The sequence below is a fragment of the Schistocerca piceifrons genome, chromosome 6, assembly GCF_021461385.2.
Source record: "Schistocerca piceifrons isolate TAMUIC-IGC-003096 chromosome 6, iqSchPice1.1, whole genome shotgun sequence".
NCBI classification, from domain to species: domain Eukaryota; kingdom Metazoa; phylum Arthropoda; class Insecta; order Orthoptera; family Acrididae; genus Schistocerca; species Schistocerca piceifrons.
The window spans coordinates 279,996,109-280,010,080 of NC_060143.1; positions in this window are offsets into that span (position 1 = coordinate 279,996,109).

Genomic DNA, 13,972 nt, shown 5'->3' on the forward strand with positions numbered 1-13,972 from the left:
TATAATTTAGCCGCCGGCGAGCGCGGCCGAGCCGAGCCGAGCCGGGCCGTGCGTGCTTCCGGAATACAAATCTTAGGCGGGCGCGGCGCTCTGCAGCCGGGCGGCCGTCCTACTCCCACCACCGGCGAGCGGGGGCCGATTGCTTCCTCCAGCCGCGTGCGGGGCTGGGGAGGGGTGGGGGCAGCCAGTTGGCACAGTGGACGCGGTACAGGCGCTCCGAACGAAACCACTCATCAATAGGGCCGTTGCCAGTCGTATGTATTCGTTACTGGCTAACGGCTATTCCGCTACACTCGAGGTTCCACTTTGGTGCTACGTTATGCAGACCGTTTCTCGCGGTTATTTTCTTTCCCGCACGCAATCCGTGTGCCCGAAGAGTCGTAGTTTCTGCATTCCAGTTCACTGCCCTCAAATACACGTTTCGTTGCCCCCACGAATTCACCCTCGACGCATACTCGGGAAGGAAACACCGAAGAAAATAAATATGATACGGAAGGGATGAAGCTTAATGGTGTGGGAACAGAAGGAATCAAAATAATAAGATCCGCCGAAGACATTACTGTCATTTAGGAGAACAAAGAGAATTTGCAAAATGCGGCAACAAAATTGGCAATATATTGTAAGAGAGGTAAACACGAAAACTGATACAAAGAAGTTCGAAGCAGGATATAGGATTAAATTCTCAACCCATTGAATACCCATGCGGTACTGGTTGGTCATTCTAAGCTCATTAGACCGAAATATCAGGAATTCCTACAGTATTTAATCCTAAACATCATCTTCTCTTGTAAGATGGCAAGAACTATGCCCCTTACATGAAGTCATTAAAGATCACCTAACTCACGTTGAGCGAACAGTAGGGCTGAACAAAATGACTGACAAGGCACAATGCATCTTGTAGAGGGTATAGTATGGACGTATTGGAATAATTAATGTCGGGTGATGGTTTTAAAGTAATTCACACAACATGAAAACTTTGTGGAAATGAGTCGGTTAACTGGACGCTAGTTTACCCCAGGGAAGTATTTAGAGTTACCGTGGCCGGCTGGGGAACGACGAAGAGAAGCGACAATAGGCAGCTTAGGGCGGCTCAAGCTCTGAGAAAGCAGTAACGTGGCGCGGCCTCCAGCCGCCTTAAGATAAGTGACAGCATGGGCGGTTGACCCCGACCCCATGCTGGTGTACCGGGAAGCAGACAGAGAACTTGTACGCCTGTTGATAAATGTCCGTCGTCCCGTTTTCAGTGAAACATGCGAGAAAGCCGCACAAAGGTACGGTGGAGCGGTCAACAGGGGTCAAAACATGCATGTTCGTGACTATAGCAACTTCACGCTGAATTCACAGTCCACAGAGTCTGAAGTAAATCAGGTAAAGAGCGACAGAATGAAATACGCCAGCCTCTGATGGGAACGTAGGACCGAGGCATTTGAAGTACTCTCCTGGGAGTCATAATTCCGGAAAAATTGGTTTTATGTGCAGACGCTAACCTTGATGGGTGGCCTTGGAGGGGCTAAATAGCAGAAGTTGAGAAGAAGGGAAATTTTTTGGGAATTTGTTCACTTCTCAGAGTAGGCATTGGGCAGTGCTGGGAAGCGACGCATTATTAACGCGACTTGCGCTGCAATTGGCGTAAGAGATTTTGCTGGAGGGGAAACCGAGGCGAAGAGCAGACTGTGAGAAGTCTCCGTAGAGGTCTTCCGTTCCCAGCTTGCCTGAGAAAGAGTGAGCATCTCTGCAGTTTAGGACATAGCAAATGGAACGGTTGAGCTTGGAGATAGAAAGTTTTGGTTCAACTATGTACTGAGCGAGATAGCTAGGAGTGAATAGACGAGTGCAGCCTTGCAGCACCACGAGGTCGGCCGACGTCCACGCAACGACGCCGCTCCGCCACGCTGAATTCGGTGATATTGCGCCCGCTGCGGCCACTGATTAATTTGTTGGATCTCGTCGGCAAAGTTTCCACGAGGGTTTCGTGGGCCGTGTATTGTAGAATTCTTCTCGCACTTCGCATTACGCCTGGGTCAGTCGATAGGAAATACTTTTGAGTATCGCGCTTTACTCCACGCAAACGCAATTTATTACCACTGCCTGATAGGAGATTCTTGTAATGTCATGATTGAAGGTCTTGAGTTACAATGAATTTGTGCTAATCGACTGCATCTGTATTCAATCTAGTAGTTGAAATCCCAAGTCACTTTCTTAATTAATTTTATGTTCAACATTTGCATCTGGTGTTCAATAGCTGAATATAACATCAATGTGCACCCCTTTTTAATTAAATGTCAACATTGCCACCGCAGTTCAATCAGGAGTCACAGGGCCATATTACTTTTTGCGTTATCCGATATTGTGGCAGTTTTGCACTCTCTGTTGATCTGTTAGTCAATTAGTTGGGGTGAACACACGCCAAAACCAGATAAGTGACGGGTGGGGTGTTACGCTCTCCTTCAGCAAAGAGTCTAGGAGTAATAATTCATGAAAATCTAAATTGGGCTGAGCACGTAAATGCAATGTGCAAGAAGGCATCAGAATCTTTCCAAGCCATACAAAAACATGAAAACCTATTCCCTCTTGACCTGCAAAGAAACTTGTACAAACACTTATACTTTCAGTTACTGATTACAGCGATTTTACTCTGTAAGTTCACGGGGCCTGGAACTAGTTATGAATGCTTGTGTTTGTTTTATCTGCGATGTTCGACATTTTTATCACATTTCATCATCAATGAGCAGCTGTCCTGGCTGCGTGCAAACAGGCGCAGTGACTGCCATAGCCTGTGTCTTCTCAGTTCTCTTATCAACAAATACTGTCCCTCGTATCTGTCCTCGACCTTAACCCTCTTGTCTGAACAACCTGACTGAAACACCAATTCCCTTCAGAGAAAAATCCTTTCTGCTCCACTCCATCGTTCAGCCACTTTCTCTAAGTCTTTCCCAGTACCTAGAAACCGACTCTGGAATAACCTCCTCCAGTGTTTTAGGGAATCGAATACCATCTCCAACTTCAGGAGACATTTACTTACGTATCTGCTGTTGCCACCATAAGGATTACCATTACCCTGTACATAGTAGGTACCCTTGAACATCCTTCTTTCCGATGAGTCTTCCTCATTTCCCAGTATCCTTAGCCTAGGTAGTCTCCATAAATTTCATTTCCTCAGAACTCGCTATATCACAAAACATCCATTCTGCACATTTATAAATTCTTTTTATATCTGCCACTATCAATATTATTATTAGTGTCACTATTACTGGTAACAGCTGCAGTAGTGGAAGTAGTGTCAGTATTAAATATTATATGTCAGTATCATTTACTCACATGGCCACTTCAGACACTGAAATCATTTTAATACTATGCGTCATATTAAAACTGTTATGTCTCAGGTAACTACGATGTACTGTATATGTGAAACACTGGTCCGCTGTAACAGAAGGCCTATGTTCCAGATCAGATCAGGTTGAATAAATAAATAAAATATATAAATTATGGTATGCAAGTTCAATAATATAAAACAGAATGGAATGAAATGGAAGTGTTAAGCTTTGTTGAAGACACAGCCGTCGTTGAGGAGGCATCGAGACGAGACAGAATTTCAAAAAGGACCTTTTGTGTTCAGACGTGTTCGTGTCGACACCGTGAATGAAGTTGCCCGATTTGTTACTGTGACTACACATGTTATCCAACGCATTTACAAGGAATCATATACCACTCGCAGCCGTGTACCATGGCGTAGAAATATCCTAGCGAACAATGATCGGAGACGCGTGTCACGCTTTCTCAGTGACAATCAGTATCAAAGCCAACAAGAGTAGCCGATTTCACGCAGTGCCACTCCATCTCAACCAGTTTCCCGAAGGGAACTGCGTACACTGGCCATTTGGAGTTGGATACTCCGCAAAAGGCCACTGTCCTCACTGGCACACAACGCTGCGCACCTTCGACGAGCCCAACAACACACAAAGAGGTGAGCAGCTGACTGGAGGTATGTACTGCAGTCAGGAGAGTAGCGACTTCGCCTCTTTTCAAGGCGTCGAGTGTATACCGATGGCCCAGTGAGGCAGTGTCCGACGAGTGTAGTTCAGGCTGGAGGTGGTTTTGTGATGTTTTGGGGGGGTGTTTTTGTACCATGACTTAGGACCTCTCAGTTAGATTATCATAAGCATGAACCAGGATGTTTATAACAACATTACGTAAGGGGCGATCAAAAAGTTTCTGTCTGTAGGTGTTGGTACTGCATATAGCGCGACTCCGATGCGGGGATACAGGCACCAACACGTAGGCAACTGATTAGGATGACACTCGTGTCTTTCCGATGTGCTTGCGGTGAATGCCGCAACGTGAAGTATGCGCCCATACAGGATCTAAGTGCCGTTATTCTGTTCTTGGCCGCCGAAGGATAAACACCTGTAGCCATCCATCAGTGTGTGAAGAATGTGTATGGGACAGCACGTCACACCAGTGCGAACGTAATGCAGAAGTTACGGAAACTCCAGTGGAGGACACGCGAGTACCTGCACTGCTGTCCTGATTATCGTGCCTTCCGTCCCTTAAAAAAGAGCCTTGAAGAATCGACGATTCGTGTCAGTTGAGGATATCCAGCAGCCAGTTACACACATCTTCATGCAGCAGGTCACGGTATGTTAGCAAATGGGTGCCTTCAGCCTGGTGCGCCGGTGAGATAATAGCCTCAGTGCTCACGGTTGATTTTGCGTGATTGGCATACCGAATGTGGACTGTAAGGTCTTTGACGCGAAACATTTTGATCAGCCCTTATATATGAACAAGTATTGTAGTTTCTTCTGCATCTTCGTGATGAGGACCCCCAACTTGGTACCTCTGCAGGACTTAATCAGCAGTGAGTAAGTTATCCTGTTGGCTGAGTGCGCACAGAATAAGGTGGCCGGTAGGTGAGCAGTCGGCAAGTCACACAGGGGGAAAGCGGCAGTGCTGGGGGTCACAGGTAGGTGCTGTGGGGGAAACGCTGAGCCCTGGAGGGAAAGAGCCCTCCTAAACCGCAGTCTACATTCATATTTTTTGTAAATATTAAGCAGAGCGCCTCCACGCCTACACTTGCACGGTGATCATCTAAAGAGTTCTATCACCTCTGCTTTTGTTAGTATCTAAAAATAATTCCACTGAAAATGCAACAAAAGCGGCGATTTATTATCGCGTGGATTGTTAACTTCAAGAAGAGCGACACGAGTGGCGAATTTTGAGTAAAACCTACAGATTTCTCTTGTTGCTTCTTTAAAATTTGCTTCTTTTGCTAAACCACAGCAAAGTTTATAGTGTGTCACCTCACTAACATAATGCGCAGACGCAATTACGAGACTATTCTGAAACAGTTGTTTATTAAGTATGAACGTGAGGAAAATGCAACGCAAGTAGGTTATAAAAAAGTACATCTTCGGTATAAAAATAAATGTGCAATGTCTTCACTTGCATGGTTCTAAAACCTATAGCATTTCTCGTCCTTAAAAATTACATTATTTTATTTAGTTAGTCGAACAACACGGTACATAATGAAGTTTTGAATAACATTCATATAGCAAAGCACTCTCCTCTTTGTGTGCCATGATTTATCATAATTTCATTTCGATATCTCAAACCGTTTGTGAAATATAAGGAATGTTGTGGGTACTTAACCCTGGCTTTATCGCTGGCGCGGCGCGATCGCAAATAATGTGCTATGTCAGATCAGTTTTCTCGATGAGGACAGACTCATCCACCCAAATCCAAAGAAAAATTCCGTATGTTAGTTAAATTTAATGTACAGCAACATATTATGTAATATGCCCCTAACGCAAAATAATGGTGACCCCCACTTTTCAGTGCAAACTTTTTCCAATTTCGCTCAGTGTCTTACTTCCATGCAGATATCACGTTAACTATGACCATTAACGAAATGACGGCCACATCATCATGAAGCTTATATATAAAGTTATAAATAACAGAAAAATGAAATTGTTTTACTGGATAGTTTCTGCAAAATCGTTTCCCCACGATTCTGTAATAGCCGAACGGACGAAGGGGGGGGGGGGGGACACTTGTCGACTTCCCCGTTACGAACAAACGAAGGAATTCGCTCAGCGCTTTGGACGACAATTGGTCACTGAGCATCAGCCATCGTATCCTGGATGGACTCTATACTTGAAGCAATTTTTCTGTTCTCTAACTCGCCAAATTGAGGCCGTTATCGAGGCTACAGATTGGCGATGATCAATTTTTTATCTGGTTAGCTTATTTTGTGTGTACGGGAATCTCAGAATACCCCCATACTACACTGAAAACGTCAGAAAGACATTAAGTTGTTAATGCTCTGTACAAAAGATGATAAAACCCGAAGCACGGACATTTTTGTAGCAAAGACGAATTCGGCCTTTCACCATTCTTGTTTATTATTTACACTGAACAGCCAAAGAAACTGATACATCTGCCTGGTATCGTGTAGGACCCTCGCGAGCAGACAGAAGTCCCGCAGCACGACGTGACATGGACTTGACTGATGTCTGAAGTAGTGCTGGAGGGAACTGACACTATGAATCCGCAAGAGTACGAAGGGGTGAAGATCTCTTCTGAACAGCACGTTGCAAGGCATCCCACATATGCTCAATAATGTTCATATCTGGGGAGTTTGGTGGCTATCGGAAGTGATTAAACTCAGGGGAGTGTTCCTGGAGGCACTTTGTAGCAATTATGGACGTGTGGGGTGTCGCATTGTCCTGCTGAAACTGGCCAAGTCCGTCGGAATGCACAATGGACATGAATGGATGCAGGTGATCAGAGAGGATGCTTACGTACATGTCACCTGTCAGAGTCGAATCTCGACGTATCGGGGGTCTATATGACTCCAACTGCACATGCTCTACACCATTAAAGAGCCTCCACCAGCTTGAACGGTCCGCTGCTGATATGCAGGGTCCATGGATTCATGAGGTTGTCTCTATACCCGTACACGTCCATCGGCTCGATAAAATTTGAAACGAGACTCGTACGACCAGGCAACATGTTTCGAGTCATCAACAGTCCAATGTCGGTGTTTACGGGCACAGGTGAGGCGTGAAGCTTCGTATCGCGCAGTCATCAAGAATACGCGAGTGGGCCTTCGGTTCCGAAAGCCCATATCGATGAGGTTTCGTTGAATGGTTCGTACGCTGACACTTGTTGATGGCCCAGCATTGCAATCAGCAGCAATTTCAGGAACGGTTGCATTTGTGTCACGCTGAACGAATGTCTTCAGTTGCCGTCGGTCCCGTTCTTTCAGGGGCTTTTTTCAGTCTCAGCGATGGTGGAGACTGATGTTTTACCGTATTCCTGATATTGCGGTACACTCGTAAAATGAACTTACGGGAAAATCCCCACTTCATCGCTACCTCGGAGATGCTGTGTGCCATCGCTGGAGCGCCAACTATAACACCACGTTCAAACTCACTTAAATCCTGATAACCTACCACCGTAGCAGCAGTAATCGATCTAACAACTACGCCAGACACTTGTTGTCTTATATAGGCGTTGCCGATCGCAGCGCTGTATTCTGCCTCTTTACACATCACCGTATTTGAATACGCATGTCTATGTTCAAATGTGTGTGAAATCTTATGGGACTTAACTGCTAAGGTCATCAGTCCCTAAGCTTACACACTACTTAACAAACTATCCTAAGGACGAACACACACACTCATGCCCGAGGAAGGACTCGAACCTCGCCGGGACCAGCCGCACAGTCCTTGACTGCAGCGTCCTAGACCGCTCGGCTAATCCCGCGCGGCCGCATGTCTATACCAGCTTCCTTGGCGCTTCAGTGTATATGAATAAAATCACCCGAGAGTGTAAACAAACGGCACACGGTTTCATTCAAATCAACGGAGAGACAAAGCTAGCTGTTTTACTCTTTGCAGATTATTTAACGCTTGTACCAGTTTCGAAAGACGATCTGCAACGTTCTGTACGCATTTTGCGGATAACATCCAAGAAATACAGTAAAAACATCGACAGCGCAAGAACTAAAACAATTGCTTCTCCGGAAAGTACCCAGTAAAAAGCAAGATCTGTTTGAAAAATGAAATTCTAGAAAGAGTTGACACTTCCACATATTTAGGCCACAAACTTAATTTCTGGAAGAAACACACCTAACTGAAAAAACGCCAGGTATACAAAAACAATGAGAGTCATTAATAATGTAATGAAGCTTCTCTAGTCCGGAAGCACACCAGAATACGCCGTTAAAAGACCTTAGCAAGACCCTTGCTGTGTTGTAGTGGTGAAACCTGGACAATGAAAGTAAAAGATGCGATAAAACTAACACCTGCGAAACGAAAGTCTTGAGAGGAGTAGATGCTTACACCAAATAGGATGGCAAAAGGAATGATGTGTTCAGCGAACTTAAAGTGTAACCCATCGCACATTACATTCAGAAATACCAAAAACATCTACAACGAATGAGCTGAACGACGATCCGAGAATGCATGCTACGTTGCCACATCAATGGTGCAAGACGGCAAGGTCGACCAATGAAAAGATGGCAGGAGATCTTCTCCAACGAGACTGTAAAAACTCAAGAGGCTTAATGCTTGGAAGGAAGATGATGATGATGACGAGAGGCTGTTTAAAAGTAAAGAAGGAAAGTCAAAGTGAACAAATTGTACCCTGCATTGGAAATAAGTTTAGCCGGACTACAAGTTTTAAATGTAGTGTAGTCGCTGGAAGTTTATCTGCACTTGAGGCAAATGAGCTTCAACGACTGGTGAAGAAAGTTATAGCGTAAGTTTGGAAATAGTCCAGAAAATGCATTACAATTCGATTGAAATAATATAGAATGAATACAGTGAAAATAAAACTGTACAGTTGAACCACGAAGGCATAGAAGCAGCTGATGATTGGTTGTATTACAATTTAGGGTAGCTGAAGACAAAGTCAACGGCAGCAGGAGAATAAAAACGATATGCAGTGCTTCTGTTCGCTAAATAAAGTTTTCAAATCTAAACTTCAGGTGCGCCTGAAACGAAAACTTTGCCGGGTGTATTATTAACTATGACTAACTGCTTGTTAGAAAGTATTAAGACAGATGGGAACACATTCCATTCATCATAGAACAGGCTGAAGTGGGCGGTGTAGTTATAACTAATGAAGATGCAGTGAAGGTGTGCAATACATTCGGTAAATGGCCCCAAGACTATTTTTTTTTCTTTTACATCCCATGCGAGGGCGAGACTAAGGCGACGAGCAAATTGATGATGCTTAGCTGACTTCATAAAAGATGTAAAATTACAGCGATGTGTATGACAGAAGAACGAAATAAATGAAAACGAATATAGAAAGTATTTTTCGTACAGATGATGTTAAATGGCTAGTATGGCGATGACGAGTTACTGAAAAAAATGACCGACAGATAGTAGCCCATTTCTGTTCGGTTATACGTAATGAGACGCGATTATAGTGCCTGTATGGAGATTTGGACAAGAATTTGGCAGCTGAATACATAGGTGCTATGAGCAATTTAGCGACAGGGGAAGCACCGCTGAAAAGGTCCCGTTAATAGATCAAGTGTAAGTAACGATGCATCAGCCAAATGCGCAAAAGCATTGCTCATTTCTCGTAGAGATGAATACGGGTAAGCTAGTCAATAGCTGTAGTTACAATCTACAGCTGTGGGTTGATTCACCGAAAGTGGTTTAAAGGAGACCACACAAACTACGCCAACGGCCTTGCAGCAGTGGTGGCACCGGTTCCCGTCGGAATCACCCAAGTTAAGCGCTGTTGGGCTAGGCTACAGTTTGGCTAGGTCACCGTCTCTTTTCATGCCGAGCGTTGTTGGCAAGCGAGGTGCACCCAGCGCTTGTGTGGGAAAGTGAGGAGCTACTTGACTGAGAAGTAGCGGCTCCGGCCACGAAAACTGACAACGGCGGGTAGAGCGAAGTGCTAACAATATGCCCCTCCGCATCCGCATCCAATGACGCCTATGGTCTGAGGACGGCACGGCGGTCGGTCGGTGCCATTGGGAAAATGAAATTTGTGGTAAGAACTATGGGACCAAACTGCTGACGTCATCGGTCCTTCGGCTTACGTACTACATAATCTAACTTAAGCTAACTTATACTAAGGACAACACTAACACCTATGCCCGAGGGAGGGCTCGGGGCTCGAACCTCCGACGGGGGGAGCCGCGCGAACCATGACAAGACGCGTTAGACGGCACGGCTAACGCGCGCGGCGTTACCATTGGGCCTTATGGGTCCTTTTTGGACTTACTTAAGAATTTTTAGTACAAACTACAGCATTATGATTACGTAAAGAGGCAGGAGATTCCTACAAATTTTATATCCATTACTTGTGTGTTTCAGAGCTTGTCGGAAAAAATGACTGCGAATACTGAAGCGACACATCTTTAAATTTTGTTATTGGTTTCAGGAAAAGCTCATTTCAGCAAATGCAATTATATCCCATAATGGTACATTTCTGCGATTTCATTACAGAAATGTAAAACATGTAATTGTACGAGATAACTGGTCTGCGAAATACATTACTTTGGCGGTACCTCTACAATAAAATCCATATATTTTTAATACGAAATCCAGCAATAAACGCGTCAGATTTTAAAATCAATCTTCCTTCACAACGGTGGATGGAACAGCAAATGCATTTGGTAACGAACCTATCCATAAATTAAGATTCACTCCAAGAGAAAAATAATCCTTAATTTTTAAAACATTGAGCGGTGTTATTGTTGTTGGATGATTGTATTTATCACATTCTATCAAATGTGCTGAGCGTCTTCGTCAACGAGGCAGGAATCAAGCTCGGAGAGGGTATGAACTTTAACAACTGTCTTGTTTCGTTAGTATTCATACGACCTACTCTTCGTCTGTTAACAGTAACAATTTCTTTCTCGTGAGCGCCTAGTTGAGAATTCAAAGAGGGCGTGGAAGCGATATCTTATTTACACAATGAAGCCGACCATATTAATCAGTTGTGAATTCAATGAACAGAAACTATTCGAGAATATTGTAAAATTACCACAGACCTACAGCGGCAGGGAAAGTAATTATTTCTTGAACACTACGTCAGATACTCGTGAACTCTGCTGAAAAACAAACTCTAGCTGCTTTCACCACCACGAGATGTAAGAGGACCCAGACATTTTCATGTCTTACATGTCGTTCGGTTTGTCGCCAGTCAACCTTAAAATAAAACGTAACTCGGAAGAATATAGAAATTTTGGTGCTTTCAAAACTGATGAAATGTTGTTTTGCCAAATGAGAAATGTTTACTGCGATTTTGGTTACTGACACTCTGGTCCAACGCCAGGCTGTTAATCCATTACATCTGAACTGGCGAAATTTATATCTTAGTGTAAATATGAGTCAGGAAACCGCTGCTACAAATAAACAAGTCCAGATGCAGCAATCGCCGTCCGTCAAACTGATGCACTGCCTTCTGGGTATTGCCAAAGTGTGGCTGCCCCTCGAATTATAACCGACAGCTTTCCTCTTACTGTGCCACTTCGCTTGCTTATTCTTTGTAAGCAGTATATCTTTCTCAGACTCGCATGTGGTGTGTGACAGCAACAGGAGTGGAGTTTTCAATACAAATGCACGAAAAAATCGACACTTAATTAAATATAAGTATCTGAATTTCCAGCATTCTGGAATAACTGCAGGTCAGCAACTTCTGTTAATCAGTACATCGAAGAAGCAGTCAAAGTTGGAAATTTCATTTTATTTACTCAGCGAGTAGTATCGAGGAAGGCACTCATTTCAAATCATCGTAAAAGACAGAATGGTATTTCCGAAAATGAAAAAACCATATCAAATATATATGTATTATGAAGTGCAACTGAACAGTTACAGCGCATAACAATAACTCTGTTTCCTGTAGAGTCATCGAGTAAATAAAAAAAGTGAAGTGTGCAACTTTGGCTGGTTTTTCGTTGTACAAACGAAAAATGATATTTTGAGTAGCGAATGATTAGTCTAGATCTAAATCTACTTGTAAACTCCATAATCCAACTTGTGGTGTGTGGTGGAGGGTCCTTTTGGTGCCACTTTCGCTTCCTCCTTGAAGAAAGATTGCTCGTAAGCCTCGTGAGCTCTCGATCTCTCTAATTTTATTTTCACTGTCTCTTCATGAGATATACGTAAGAGCATGCAAAGTACAAGGGTCGTCCCGAAATGTAATACCTCCTATTTTTATCCATGGAAACTACAGGAGATATATAAATCGCAACTGTACAGCTGAATAGAGCAATATTTCAGCTAGAGACTATCATTTTTCCACACAGTCACCGCCACTTGCTACACAATTTTGCCATCGATGAACCAGAGTACGCATGCCGCGCTTAGAAAAATCGGAACCAGCTGAGGCTAACCTTTTCCTACAGCTTTGGCAACACCATCCGAGTTTTGAAAGTGTTCACCATGTAGTCCATCTTTCAAGGCCCCAAAGAGATGGAATCTGAAGACGTTAAATCGAGACTGTGAGGTAGATGTGGTAACACAGTCCAGCCGAATTTTGCAATGAGTTGCGTGGTCGCAAAAATGGTGTGGGGCCTGGTGTTCTCCTGTTGCAGGCGAGAGTTGGTCTTCTTGTCCGACCTTACTCAGGCAATTCGGGCTTTCAACTCAATCACTGTCGCCTTGTAGCGTGCTGAACTGACAGTTTCTCCAGACTCCAGGACATACAAAAGAACCACACCCCGACTATCTTAGAAGGCTGAACACATCACTTTGCCTGCAGACGGCTGTATCTTGAATTTGTTATTTGACGGAGAATTCGCATGTCGCCATTCCATGGACTGTCTTTTCGATTCCGGCTTGTGGTGGTGACGCCACGTCTCATCTCCGGTGACGATGCTCTTCAGAAAATTGTCACCTTCAGCTTCATATTGGTCCAAAAGGTCCCGACAAATTTCCATTAGATGAGTTTCTCGTTCTTCTGTAAGCGTCTGCAGGTCCCATATCGCAGAGACACTGCAATAACCAAAATGTTCCAAGATTATTTCTAAGGTATTACAGCCGATGTTCAGCTTTTCACACAATTCTCTGGTCGTTATCAGCCGATCAGTACGGATGTGTTGATCAAGACGCTCTTCATTTCGAGGAATGACAGCTGTGCAGGGTCGACAGCGCTGTGGCTTGTCGTGCACACCTTTTTCACCACCTTTAAAATGCCGTACCCATCGCCTCACATTGCTCACCTCTATTGTATTGCCTCCATACGCTTTTAGCAAGAGTCAGTGGATTTCAATTGGCGCAATTTCTTCAGAAGTGAGGAATTCAATCACACGTCGCTGTTTTATACGCGCGTTCATATGAGACTCCATTTTAAGCACTCCCCTGCTGGCGCCAGCTACCGCAGAACAACTGAACCACCTGCAAAAGAAAGAGGAAGCTTCAAGCATTAGCACTACACCAACGGCATCTGGGGTGGTTATCCAAAGTCAGCACACAAAATAAAAGGCGCTACTTTCGGAACGACCCTCGTATTTCTTGTCTCTTCTAGGAACGTACGCTGCCGCTGGAGTTTGTTGATCATCTCTGTGATGCTTTCGTGCTTACTTAATGAGCATGTAAGAAACGTGCCGCTCTTCTTCGGATCTTCTCTATTTCGTCTAACAGTCATATCTGGTACGGAACCCATACTGACGAGCAGTATTCAAGCATTAGCGAATTATTAAGTGTTATAACTTGCATACCATTTTCCGTTTTTGTCAAAAATTGTACATAGCTAGCTGCAACGATAATGTTTATTATTACTACCAATTTCGAATTTTACTAATCACCATCAAGATCAAGGAATTTTTTAATTACAAAATTTGTATGGATATATTCATGCTGTTCCATTTCATATAGACTTTCACTGCACAGTTCGTGTTTATGATGTTCTGTAGAGTGAAATGTGGCATCATATATATTTACAAACATATTATAACTGAAAAATTTATTGTGGTTGATGACGATTAGTAAAAATCGAAACT